This window comes from Eulemur rufifrons, chromosome 16, assembly GCF_041146395.1.
Source record: "Eulemur rufifrons isolate Redbay chromosome 16, OSU_ERuf_1, whole genome shotgun sequence".
NCBI lineage: Eukaryota > Metazoa > Chordata > Mammalia > Primates > Lemuridae > Eulemur > Eulemur rufifrons.
The window spans coordinates 25632484-25646592 of record NC_090998.1 but is presented as its reverse complement, the minus strand read 5'-3'; the positions used below and the strand labels follow the sequence as shown (position 1 = coordinate 25646592).

Genomic DNA, 14109 nt, shown 5'->3' with positions numbered 1-14109 from the left:
GTCTTCCTCAAGTAGAAAGGTGATACAAATTAAGCAAAACACAAAAAGGCACATACAGTCATATTGTAAGAACCCAAAGATACAATACAACTACATTTTAGCCCCACTTTCTTATCACCTTCTTGAGAGTAAGAATCATGTGAATCTCTTCTATGGCACTAGAAAATAACATTCTCAATTATGATTCCCAGGTACCGTAAGATGCTAAGCATTCAGTTAAATGCTTTAAAAAAAAATTCAATTACCTTCAATAACTAAGGCATCAAAATCCATGAATATATGTCTAGATATTTTTACCAAATCAAGAAAAAAAATGGGCTTCTGGTTGTCTAGGAAATCCCATTAACCAGAAAATCCAATTTCCCCAAGTATATGGTCAGGCATTGCACACAGTGTTTAATAATCACCAATTATGTTCAACATAATAATCTGAGCAGGTCAATTAACTTTTTAGCCATAATTCGCAAGCCTAAATTGAAGATTTCCTCTATTTAAATTGACCCAATTACATGAGGACAAAATGGCATAATATAATGTCTAACAATATTTTATGACTATGGTATACTATTTATTATCAATAAAAGTAGCTTACATTCTACCTTATCAGATCTCTTTCACTCATGTTATCATTAACTGTTTTTACATTTGTTAAGTTCCTAACTACACTGTAACCACTTCCCTAAACATAGGAACATACTGTAATTTTTATACTGTAGAGTTCCCACAGCACTTAGCAGATGCCTTATATTGCTAAGTAATTTCATACACATGGGAAATTTTACATATGTGAATTAGGATAATCCCTAAATGATCTTTTATATAAGGCTGCACCATACCAGTTGATGAAGATGACGGAAAGTGGCATAATATAACTGGGATAAGGTGACATTGAGAAGAATTTGGGCCATTAAATATTCACAGCGATATCAGCAAGAATGGAGGAGTTATGGAACTTCAAAATCCTTTCCTCCATAAAGCAAGAACAATAGTGGCAAAAATTGTCAGTCAACTTTTCCAGAACTCTAGATATTAATCAAAGGCTTGCAAAAATCTAGGGACCATGTATTCAAGAAAAATTGTTGAATGTTGATAAGAATAGCAAGCTTTGCGGCATTTTAACCTGTCCTATTCTTATCCCACTCCCCCAACCACCATGACAGCCTTGAAAACCAGGAGATTCAAAATCATGATAAGATCCAGCAGCCTAGCAACCATCAGAAGAGGCAGAATAGGCCTAGAGATCCTCCAAAGCCCCATTCCCAGAAAGTGTCATTATTAAGTTGTCAGGCATTTCCCTGGAAAACATCACTCCTGTGCTTGTCTTTATTTGACCTGACTCAGCTTGGCAAATGTTAATAACCTTTTCCCCAGATGGCATTTGTCAAAAACAAACCAGGCCAATTGTTTAACATCACAGCTGCCTGAGATGACAATACCAGTTAAGGCAAACAAGAAGCTGACAAAATCTTAAAATGAAAAGCTGGGTAATGAGATGTCTATAGGAGGTTTTGATAAGGTCCAACATACTCCTTGAAATCTAGAAGGCCAAGCTCATACATAAGGCTGTGTGCACTCTCAGGAAAGAACTGACACAGCTTTAAGCTTTCATATCTTGCTAAACTTTAGGCTCTGTACAAGTACAAACTGATAGCTAAGGCAGAGTTGTAAATTGCCTAAGAATTGAAGGCATGCCCCATCATGCACACAGAGTCTTCCAGCCCTCAGCAAAGGCTGGAAACTCACTGGTTCCAGACATTTAAGGAAATAATTGCCCAATCATTAGCTGTCCAATAAGGCTAACCTTGCAGAGACTTCAGTGGCCACACGTAAAAAGGAATATAGAGTTTACATAAAATGTTCAAGAAAGTCACTAAGCAAACAAACAGGAACAAGAGTAGCAACAGACAGCAACAACAAACCCCGGGAAGAGAGAGAATCTGATTTCCAGAGTTACCACATTAGGTATCATTTAAATGTCTCGTTTTCAACAAAAAATTATGAGACATGCAAGAAGAAGAAAGTTATGATCCATGAATAAAGAGAAAGAAGGCAGTTAATAGACACTGTCCCAAAAGAAGCAAATACATTAGACTTACTAGACAAAGACATTAATGTCAGCTACTTTAAATATGTTCATAGATACAGTCTCAAAGAGCTAAAGGAAACCATGTCTAAATAAATAAAGTATGATAATATCTCACCAAATAAGGATTATTAATGAAAGACAGGAATTACAGAAAAAAAGAAAGCAAAACTGTGGAGTTGAAAAGTACAATAATTTAATTGAAAAATACACTAGATATGTTCAACTGCACATTTGAGCAAGCAGAAGAATTGGTGAAACTGAAGATAGGTCAAGTGAGATTATCCATTCTTAAGGAAAAGAAAGAAAAAAGAACGAAGAAAAATAAACAGAGCATTGAAGACCTATGGGCAACTATCAGGCATCCCAACATACACATAATAAGAGTACCATAAAAAGGAGAGAGAAAGGGGCAAAAAGAATATTTGAAGAAATAATGCCAGGAAACATCCCAAATTTGATAAAGAAAAATTAATCTATACATTCAAGAAGCTCAAAAAATTCCAAGTAGAATAAATTTAAAGAGACCCACACTGACACATCATAGCCAAACTTTCGAAAGACAAACACAGGATATTCAAAGCAGCAAGAGAGAAGCAACTCACCACAAACAGGGAACTCTCAATAAGATTTTATGACTGATTTCTCATTAAAAACCACTGAGGCAGGGAGGAGTAAGATGACAGATCAGAAACACCACCACCTAGAATGTCTCCGTAAGAAGAAGAAGTTTTAGAAGAAAGAGAAAAAAGCAAACACACATAGATCAGACGAGGGTTTGAAGGAAGGGTGCCTGAACCTACAGCACACACTACAGGAAGAGGCCATGGTGCAGAACTGAAAGGAGAAAGGCATTGGCAGTGATTAAGCCCAGAGAGGCTGGGAGACCAGTGAGAAGTTTAGGTAGACTGGCTAACATCCCCCTCCCTCACATCTCAGACTGTTGTGGGGCTCCCAAGCTGCTGGAGAGACCTTCTGCCCAAGCGAACCCAGAAATAGCTGCTGCCAGCAAGTGGAGAGCTTCTTGCGAACAGGGCACCAGGCTCTCACCAACCCCCCGGGGCACCTCCCACCCCACAGACCCGAACCGGATGGCAGGCGCCATATTGCTCCTCTACCCACCAGGCACCTTTGCCCTCCCCAAGGGGCCTCAACCCTTCAGGTTCTGTCTTCCTCATCCCCACACAGATGTTTCCCAAGTCCAGCCCAGACTCCAGGAGCCACAGGGGTCCGGTGGGTTCCAGGTAATGTGCATGACTCCAGAGCCCGGTCATTCTGGGTGGACTGCATCTGGAGAGAGGGTCGGAGACAATCTTTCCTCCACCTAGACTCTTTTTCGTCCCTTCCCCTCCCCAACCTGCAGCAGGTGAGAGAGATAATTGAGCCACCAAAAGGAGGCATCCACAGGGAACAGGGCCCTGACCTTTCCTTTTGGAGGCCTGCAGGGGACTGAGAGGCGCTCAGACTGTGAGCGCCCTGCCCACTGGCCCTCCCTGGTGCCGCTTGCCCAGTGACTCCAGCAGAGCGGGGCAAACCCCAAGGAGGAGGGACATTGAACCAGCTTGGGCACCCCGCAGGTGACTTGAGACAAGCATACTTCCCCCGGGCAGGATCAGGGTTTGATCTCCAGGGCCCAGGGCATGGGCCTGCAGGCCAAATGCCATACAGCCAAGTCTCAATCACATTGCCCGGGGGCACAGAGGGGATATTTATGAATTGCCTGGGGGCACAGAGGAGATATCTGTGAATTAGTCTCATGAGGTGTAGGTGCCTGCAGGAGCAGATCAGGGAGGAGAGTGTAGTGTGGGTACTACAGCACACTCACAGGGCACCTCTACAACCACAGGAAGGCCACAATCCCAGCTCAGGCCAGGATCCTGGGCAGAGAACCTCCAGGCTCGCACCTATGTCATGGAGGAGGTAGGCAGGCTTGAGGTCCTGCCTGCTGGCAGAAGCCCAGGAGAAGTCTCAGAATAGGGGAGGGTAGAAAGGAGCAAGGCCTGCTCCAGACTGCCTGATCGAGGGTCTCAAGACAGGCCCCACTTCTACATGCATACGTTCTGGTTGAGTGGGGCCACTTCAGTTCCTCCCAGGCAACTTGGCCCAGAGGCAGGGAACAGACCTTTGACCCCTGCTAAAAGCATCTGTGGAGCTTGAGAGCAGGCTCAGCCAACCCAACCACGCCCAGTCTCACTTTCCTACCTGCCCCTGCTTAGGTGGAGAATAAGGACACACCTGGAAGTCCCAGGGCCCCACATACCACCTGAGGCATTAGAGTGGTATCATGAGTAATTACAGCTGGTCACAGGACCCAAAAACAACATTGCAGCTTGTTCCTTCTGACAGGTGCCACCTACTGACAGGGAAGTCAATTTACATACCCTTTTACTGCATTTACTGACTCATCACAGAGAGTGCAATGGATTCTCAAACATAAGCACCACCTATTAGCTCAGAGATTAAACTGGGTGTATCACTAAATAAAAGAAATTCCAATGGTAAGAAGCAAAAGCTGATCCAGATAATAAGAAATCAGTGGAAGAACTCCAGAAGTATGAAGAATCAAAAAGAAAGGACACCCTCAAAAGGGAGCACTAGCTCTCTAGCAATGTATACCAACCAAAATCAGAATATTGAAATGAGAGATGAAGAATTTCAAAACATGGATTGTAAGAAAGCTCAATGAAATGCAAGGTAAAATGGAAACCCAATAAAAAGAAACCACAAAAACCATATAGGAAATGAATGAAAAATTCACTACAGAAATCGAAATAGTAAAGAAAAATCAAACAGAACTTCTGGAAATTAAAAATTCACCCAAGGTGTTATGATACACAGTGGAAAGCCTTAAGAATAGGTTAGATCTGGCAGAAGAATCTCAGAGCTTGAAGACAACTCCTTTCAATTAAACAAGTCAGTTACAGAGAGAGAGAGCAGAGAAATAAGAGGAACAAGTAAAGCCTACAAGACATCTGAGATTATGTGAAGAGGCCCCACATAAGAATCATAAGCATCCCTGAGGATGAAGAACAACATACGCAAGGGTTGGGTAATTTATTTGAGGGAATAATTGGGGAAAATTTCCCTGGCCTTGCTAGAAATCTAGACATCCAGGTACAAGAAACTCAAAGGACTCCTGGGAGATTAATTGCAAAGAAACAAACACCATGACACATAGTCATCAGACTGGCCAAGATAAACACAAAAGAGGTCCTCCTACGAGCTATGAAATGAAGGCAGCAGGTAACTTACAAGGGAAAACTCATCAGACTAACTACAGACTTCTCAACAGAGACCTTAAAAGCCAGAAGGGACTGGGGGCCCATTCTCAATCTTCTCAAACAGAATAATGCCCAGTCTAGAATTCTGCAGCCTACAAAACTAAGTTTCCTATACGAGGGGAAAATAAAGTCTTTCTCAGACAAGCAAACACTGAGGGAACTTGTCAAAAGGAATTGCTCAGAACTGCATTATATATGGATCAGCACAAGACACACTCACCAGTGTAATCTTTACACCAGTGTAAATCATCCAAAAGCTGAAGGTCAAAGGCCAAACACCACAATGGCTCAAGAAATAAAACAAAGCAACAAAGTTTTACTCAACATGAACAGAAATCCGCCCCATTTATCAATTATTTCAATAAATGTGAATGGCTTGAACTCCTCACTGAAGAGAAATAGGCTGGGTGAATGGATGAATATATAAAATGAAGTATCTGCTATCTTCAGGAAACACATCAAACCACAAGGACTCATTCAGACTCAAGGTGAAGGGATGGAAAACAATATTCCACACAAATGGAAACCAAAAGAAGCTGGTGTAACCATTCTCAAATCAGATAAGTTAGTCTTCAAATCAAAAAAAAGTAATGAAAGACAAAGATGGTTATTATATACTTGTAAATGTAACAATTGAATAAGAAGACATATCAATTCTACATATTTACACACCTAACACAGGTATGCCCAGATTCATAAAGCAAATCCTACTTGATCTAAACAAAATGAAAAACAGCAGCATCACAACAGCTGGAGATTCCAACACCGTCTTACAGAACAGGACAGATCCTCCAAACAGATAATAAACAAAAAAACAATGGGCTCAAATAGGACTCTAAAACAAATGGGCCTAATAGACATTTACAGAACACTGTACCCAAAAACCTCTGCATATCTGTTCTTCTCATTAGCTCATAGAATAGTCTCTAAAATTGACCACATCTGAGGCCAGAAAACATATCTAAACAAATTTAAAAAAACAGAAATTATACCATGCACCTTCTCAGACCACAGTGGAATACAATTAAAAATCAACTCAACAGAAACATTCATCTATACACAAAGTCATGGAAACTAAACAACCTCCTGCTGAATGATAGTCAGGTCAAGGGGGAAATTAAGATGGAAGTCAAAAGATTCTTTGAACCAAATTATAAAGGGTACACAAGTTATGAAAATCTGTGCAACACAACTAAAGCAGTCCTGATAGGAAAATTCATAGCCATAAATGCCGACATGCAAAAGGCAGAAAGATCACAAATGAATAATCTAATGAATCACCTCAAAGAACTGGAAAAGAATAAACAAACCAATCATAAACCCAGCAGAAGAAATGAAATAACAAAGATCAGAACAGAACTAAATGAAATTGATAACAAAAGAACTATACAGAAGATTAATGAAACAAAAAGTTGATTCTTTGAAAAGATAAACAAAACTGAAAATGCCTTTTGGTAGACTAACCAGAAGCAGTAAAGTAAGGACTGGAATAAGCTCAGTCAGGAATGAAACAGGAGAAATTACAACTGATACTATGGAAATACAAAATATCACTTATGAATACTATAAAATCTCTATAAACATAAACTTGAAAATGTGGAGGATATGGACAAATTCTTACAAACACACAACCTCCCTAGGCTCAATGAGGAAGAAATAGAATTCCTGAACAGAACAGTATCTGGTACCAAAATTGAATCAGCAATAAAAAACCATCTTTAAAAAAAAGTCCTGGACCAGATGGTTTCATACCCAAATTTTATCATGCCTACAAAGAACTGGTGCTTATCCTGCCGAAATTATTCCAGAATATCAAGAAGGAAGGAATACTCCCCAACATTATGAAGCCAACATCACCCTGATACCAAAGTCAGGAAAGGACTCAACAAGAAAAGAAACTACAGACCAATATCACTTATGAATATAGATGCAAAAATTCTCAATAAAATCCTACCAAATTCAGCTGCTCATCAAATAAAATAATCCATCATGACTAGGCTTCACCCCAGAGATTTAGGGATGGTTCAACATACCCAAATCTATAAATGCAATTCACCACGTAAATAGAAGTAAAAACAAAGACCATACAATCCTCTCAGCAGACACAGAAAAAGCATTCCACAAAATTCAGCCTATCTAAACAAAATAAGAACGCTTAACAAAATAGGCATAGATAGGACTTACCTCAAAATTGTAAAAGCCATATATGGCAAACCCACAGCCAACATCTTACTGAACAAGGAAAAACTGAAGGCATTCCCACTTAGAACTGGAACCAGAGAAGGTTGCCCTCTATCACACTTCTATTCAACATAGTGCTGGAAGTCCTAGCCAGAGCAATCAGACAAGAGAAGGAAATCAAGGGCATCCAAACGGGGGCAGAAGAGGTCCAATTATTGCTCTTTGCTGACAATATGATCTTATATCTAGAAATTTCAGAAATATTGATACCTTCTCATGTTGATTTATTAATTTGCTTAGTGAGTTTATTCTAAGCTTTAAAATCAATATTCAAAATAAGCATAATATATATAAAATACTAAAAGAACTTAATACTGATCAGTAGCCTACAAATAAAAGCACAGATTCATGAAAACTTGTGATCAAACTCCACCTCTACCACTTACTATTAATACAACCTTAGATAAGTTTGCTCATTTGTCAGAGACTCAGTTTCTTTTGTCTATGAAACAGGAAAAATGCTACTACTATCAAATAGTGGTTGGAATTTAATAAAACAACATATATAACGGTTTTACCTCCTAGACACAAAGATTTCCATAATTCTCATTAAAAGAAGAGCATGGGTGGTATATTACAGTATATGGAATGGATCAGGAATTCTATCTGCATCAGTGGCAACAAAATAAGAGCATGGTGCAGAAAAGTTATTTAATAATTGCAGACTCTAAACCTATAATATAAATGGTTTGAACTAAATAATCTCTAAGAAACTCTGAGTTCCTGAAATTCAAGGATTCTGCCTTAATGTGATGCCCAAAAAGCCAACGATACTCTAAAATTTGTTACAATTGTAAGGCTGGTGGCGGCACCCCTTCCCTCCCTAATGGAAAAAGAAGAAGCCCAGGAGACCTGCCGAGAACAATGCCTGCAAGGCCCAGCTAAGTTAAAGGATGATCAGACCTGGATGGAGATAAGACCTGGACCCTCATAAGAGTCAAGGTTCCTGGAGTCTACACATACCACCAGCCCCTCCTATTTCTCAATACCCGCCCTAAAACTGAAACAAAGAAATTCCTTACTCTTTGCGCCAAAACTCTAGCGCCAAAGAAACCCATCCCCCAACTCTAAAAACACATATAAGCCCACTCAAAACTTCTGGGCGATCCGATTTCTCGGGCCTCTCTCTCTCTTGGGGCCCGTGAACCTCCTCGCCCGGGAGGGCCCCAATAAAGCCTCGTTGCTTACCCCTTTCAACTCTGTTTGTCTTTCTTTCTCTGGCGCCAGCTATCCAAAAACCTTACAACAATAAATAGCCTAGAGGACAAATTCCAGGGACACCAAATAAAACAAAGAGGAAATGCATATCAAGAACCTGAAAAAATTTCATACATTTTTAGTGATAAACATTTTCAGGAATCAATTTTAAAAAATTATCAGAGTTAAGCACAAATATTTAATGTTTATTTCAATGAAGAAAACTTAATTAGAAGGTTAATATCTGACAAAAAAAATCATTAAATGAGGGTATACCCATATGACACAACAGCCCGTAAACATTACAAATAGAATTCTTAAAAAAAATCCATGAAGTTGTAAGCACTCACATTGTGATTCTGAGTGAAAAAGGAAAAATATAAAACAATAGTTACAACTTTGTATTTGATATATCTTTGGAAACGAAAGAAGACTGAAAGAAAAGCCAACAAAATGTTAGCAGGAGTTACACTTGCTTAATGGAAATAGGAGTAACTTTTTCTTTATAGGATTCTTTATTTCCCATTTTCTAGTATAATGAACTATAATGTGTACAGTCAAAAAAAGTAATACAACATCCTTTTATGATTAAGTAAAAAAATTCTAAGAAAACCAGGAGTTAAAGAGAATTTCCTAAACTGGCTCAAAATGGATCTACAAAATACCTACAGTTAACTATTCCATGGTTAAAAAAAAAAAAAAAAAAACTACATGCCTTCTCTACTAAGAAAAGGGATAACACAAGAATGTCTTCTCTGACTTGTCCCATACGATATAACTGGAAGTCCTAGCCAGTGCAATGAGACAAGAAAATGAAATAAAAGGCTAACAGATGGGAAAATGAAATAAATTCTCTATACTGGCAGACAGCATGATTGTTTACATAGAAATCGCAATGAGTCTATAAATACTATTAGAAATAATAAGTGAGTTTAATAAGGTTGTAAAGTTTGAGGTCAATACTAAAATATTGATTTATTTATATAAACAATCAGAAATTAAAACTTTTAAAAGGTTAACATTTACAACAGCGCCAAATAATGTAGGACAGATACAAATATAATATGTGCAATATTTCTATGCTGAAAGCTTAAAAATGCTAAGAGAAATCAAAGAAATAAATGGAGAAAGGTATTTCCATTGGATTGGAAAACAATAGTTAAGATGTCAATTCTCCCCCAAAATGATCTCTAACTTCAATGCAATCCTAATCAAAATCCCACAATGCTTTTTTATAAAAATAGGTAAGGTGATTCTAAAAATTACATAGAAAGAAGAGGAGCCAGAACACCCAAAACAATTTGAAAATTAACAAGGTTGGAAGACTCAGGCTTCCTGATTTAAGATAATACTATTATATAAAGCTACGGTAATAAAGACTACTTTTGGCCAAAGGAGAGACACATAGAACACTGTAACAGAATAGAGTCCAGAAATGGATCCACACATATATAGTCAATTGATTTTTGACGAAAATGCCAAGGAAATTTAATTAAGAAAGGATAGTAAGAACAATCTTTTCAACAAATGGTGCTACAAGACATGGACATCCTCTTTAGAAGGAGAGAGAGAATCTTGACCCTTACTTCACACTGTATACAAAAATTAACTCAAAATGGATCATAGACCTAAATGTAAAATCTACAGCTATAAAGGTTCAAGAACTTTGAAACCCTGAGTTAAACAAAATTTCTTGGGACACAAAAGCACAAATCATAAAAGAAAAATATTGATAAACTGAACTTCATCAAAATTTAAAACTTCTGTCTTTTTAAAGACAGTGTTTGAAAAAAATGAAAAGACAAACCACAGACTCAAAGGAAATTATTTGTGAATATATACATGATTTGTATCTAGACTGTATAAAACTCTTACAACTCAATAATAAATGACCCAATAAAAAATGGACAAAAGATTTGAGCAGACACTCCACCAAAGAAGATACACAGATGGCAGATAATAGCACAAGAAGAGATGTTCAACATAGAGTCAATAAGAAAATTCAAACTGAAACATCAATGAGTTATCATTAAGTATCTATTAGAATACCTAAAATTAACAGCCACCTTGGAAAACACTTTGGTAATTTCCTATAAAGTTAAACACGCATTTGCCACATGGCCCAAGAATCCCACTCCTAGATGTTTAACCAAAATAAATGAAAAAATATGTCTACACAAAGAACTGTATCTTAATGTACAAAGAGGTACATATGAATGTTATAGAAGCTTCATTCCTAAATGCCAAAAACTGGGAACAACCTAAATGTCCATCAATTGATGAACAGATAAACATATTATGATATATTCACACAATGAAATACTACTCAATAATAAAAAAGAACAAAGCACTAATATATGCATCAACATAGATGAATCACAAAAACACTTAGTGAAGGACATCAGAAACAAAACGTGACATACTGTATGATTCCATTTATATGACATTCCAGAAAAGACAAAGCTATAGTGACAGAAAATACACCAGTGGTTGCCAGGATCTGTGGGTGAGGGTAGGGAACTTTTAGAATGATGGAAATGTTCATTGTCTGGATTGTCGTGGTGGGGGTTCTATAACCATATGCATTTGTCAGTTTATATGATATACTAAAAATGATTTTTTTACTTGTAAATGATAACTCAATAAACCTTAATTTTTAAAATAAGCAACATATGACCTTTTTAAAAATATATATCAATTTAAATGAGCTAAACCTAGCTTACTGGGTATGAGAGAGGGGCAGGGATGAACAGTAAGGAGACCAAAAATGCTTAAAATATTGCAAATTTTAAAATTTATCCTTAGTAAATAAGAAACAGATACACATGGATTCAGAGAGTTAATCTAAAGAGAGTTGCCTTTTTTATTAAGTTCTCATTTTTTAGGCAGAAAATAAAATTTGAGGCGCTTTCAAGAAAGATCAAAGGTCACTAGGAACAAGTTGATAAAGGTGTACTGTGAATTTAAGCTAGAATTTGGAAACAACTTACCTGAACACTCCCCTTGCATTTTACTAAGTGGAAATGGTCTTTTTCATCTATCTACCCAATCCAATCCCACCCAATTTCTGCTAACGAAAGAAAGATTATAAACCTTCAATCATAACAATAGTATATACTTTACAAATCTTACATCTGCAGCTAGGGGTAATTTAAAATGCCTCTTATTAGACAAATTCATATTTAGCCATTTAAGTTTCAGATAAGCTCATTGTTAACCACCTTTCCTCTCTGTTTTACTGCCACACACACAAAAAATGTGATGCCTCTAGGTGATGATTTTCTGTTTCTTGTCTGTTATTATTAAAATGATCAAAATAAACAAAAACGTCTTAGAAGTTTTGAACTGATCATTCCAATAAGAAGCTACATTTTTCCATTTACTAAATTAAGAGGTAAGTTGTAACTTTCATCACTTTGTTTTATGTTTATTCCATTTGGCTTATACTGTTGCTAGGAAACCAATTCATAATAAGATTTCCCAGCCCACAGAACACCCTCCTAGCCAGCCTAGAGTATACCAAACTTTGTAACCAGGGCAATTCTCTACTATGCAATAACTGGTTAGCCGGCACCACGCGCAGGTGCACTCTGCCTGGCATCCCCTGTGTTCCATTTACCTAACAGGTACAGCATTACCAATCCCCCAGTGCAACAGAAATCGTAGCGGAAGGCAATGAAATGAATACAAGTGTAGAGCTCTTGGATGGCAGAGAACACAACGGATTTATTGTCAGTCCTTATCACCCCACCCAAGGATTCTGGGATTTGTTGTTGTTGTTGTTGTTGTTGTTGTTTTGCCTTAAATTATGAAGTGAAATGTCAGCCCACCCAATGACAAGATGAAAAGTCAGCTCACCCCAATCACTCCATCAGGCAACATGCAAACAAACTGCTTCCAAAAACCATCATCCAACTCCCACCCAGATAAATAGTTGGAGAGGAAGGTGGCATCAGTATCTGCACAGTTGATAGCGGGAGGGGGGGGCGGGGAGGAAAGAGTCGGATTCGTAAGGGGCCGCTGAGTCACCTACAGCTGTGGCCAAGACTTTACCCTCCAGGAAATCAGGCTCTGCCCCAACTCACACCAGGGAACCAAGTGAGAGTAGCAGCAGCAACATCATCCTACCAAAAAAACACTACTTGTGCTTTTAATAGAGCTCCACTCCTTTAAGTGCAGCCAAAAATAGGTTTCACGTCCAGAGCTTTCCTCCACAGTACGCGACACGCGCAGAGGAAGGCAACATCTTTATTGTGGGGAAAGGGAGGCGCACTTATACAGATGAAGGATACCCCTCCATTTGGCAAAGTTTCTGGCTCCTGCCTTAACCCCGAAATGCCTCTTTTATTACAGCATGTGGCCTAAGTAACTATAAGGAAATGTGACTGGCGGACGCTGTAAAGCTTTTACCCCAGTGTACTTGGCAAAGCAAAAGACGACACATAAACCAAGCGCGTTCGGTGAAACCTCAGCAAGGATCAAGTTCTCCGTTCGGTGGGAGCTTTGGTGACACAATAATCACGTGTACTTGTGCATAGACTTTCAAAAACACTCAATTCCGGAACGTGCAGGTGCCGATGTCAGCCGGCGAGAGCGTGAACGGGTCGGCCACTCTCTGTCCCAGGAGCCAGGCTCCGTTCCCGCCAGAGGCGGGTCACGCCCCCTGACTCCCGGTCCCGGCGACCGCCAGGGCGAGGCCGGAGCTGGCGGGCGAGAGGCGGCGAAAGCTCAGCCGCGCTCCCCGCCCCGATGGGGCGCTCCCTGCCCGCCTCGCGCGGCTCCGGCCCCAAGACCCAGGCCCCGGAAGGCGAGCGTCCATTTACCTGCTGCCCGCTCTCGCTCGCCGCTGCCGCCGCCGCGCCGCTCACCCACGCTGCCAGGTGAGCCACCCCCAGCACACAGACCCGCACGCGCACACCCGGGCGACGACCCCAGACCCTCGGAGGTGCCTGCGGCCGCAGTCACAGAAGTTAGGGTAGCCCACGTACCACCCGGCTTCCAACACCTCTGCCCCCGGAAGTTGATTTCGCCAAGGCCCGCCCAACCCTGCGCCCGTCACTCAACGTAAACACGTGCGTCACGTGGGCCCAGCTGGATACCGGAGTTGGGGCACCATCTTCTGTGACCCGCACACCGCCAACTGGCGTGGTCCCTAGAAGGTTGCCCCATGAAGTGGTAGATGGCGGTGGCCTTTGAGTTTGTGACTCCCCTGCTCCTTTTCAAGAACTACCTCGTGTTAAATACAGCTTCTCGTTCCTCATGAGTGACAGGCCCTGATTCTATGCCTAATCCATGCAAATAACACCA

The 14109-nt window shown here is 39.8% G+C and overlaps 1 protein-coding gene across 1 annotated transcript in view; it reads right to left on the bottom strand.

Moving 5' to 3' along the window:
- The window catches only part of CCDC91 (coiled-coil domain containing 91), a 292221-nt gene extending 278410 nt beyond the window's left edge, over nucleotides 1-13811 (bottom strand). Inside the window, exon 1 of the mRNA XM_069489816.1 lies at nucleotides 13626-13811. The gene's annotated coding sequence lies outside the window, so the exon portion shown is untranslated. The remainder of the gene's footprint in view (nucleotides 1-13625) is intronic.
- Between the last annotated feature and the right edge of the window lie 298 nt (nucleotides 13812-14109).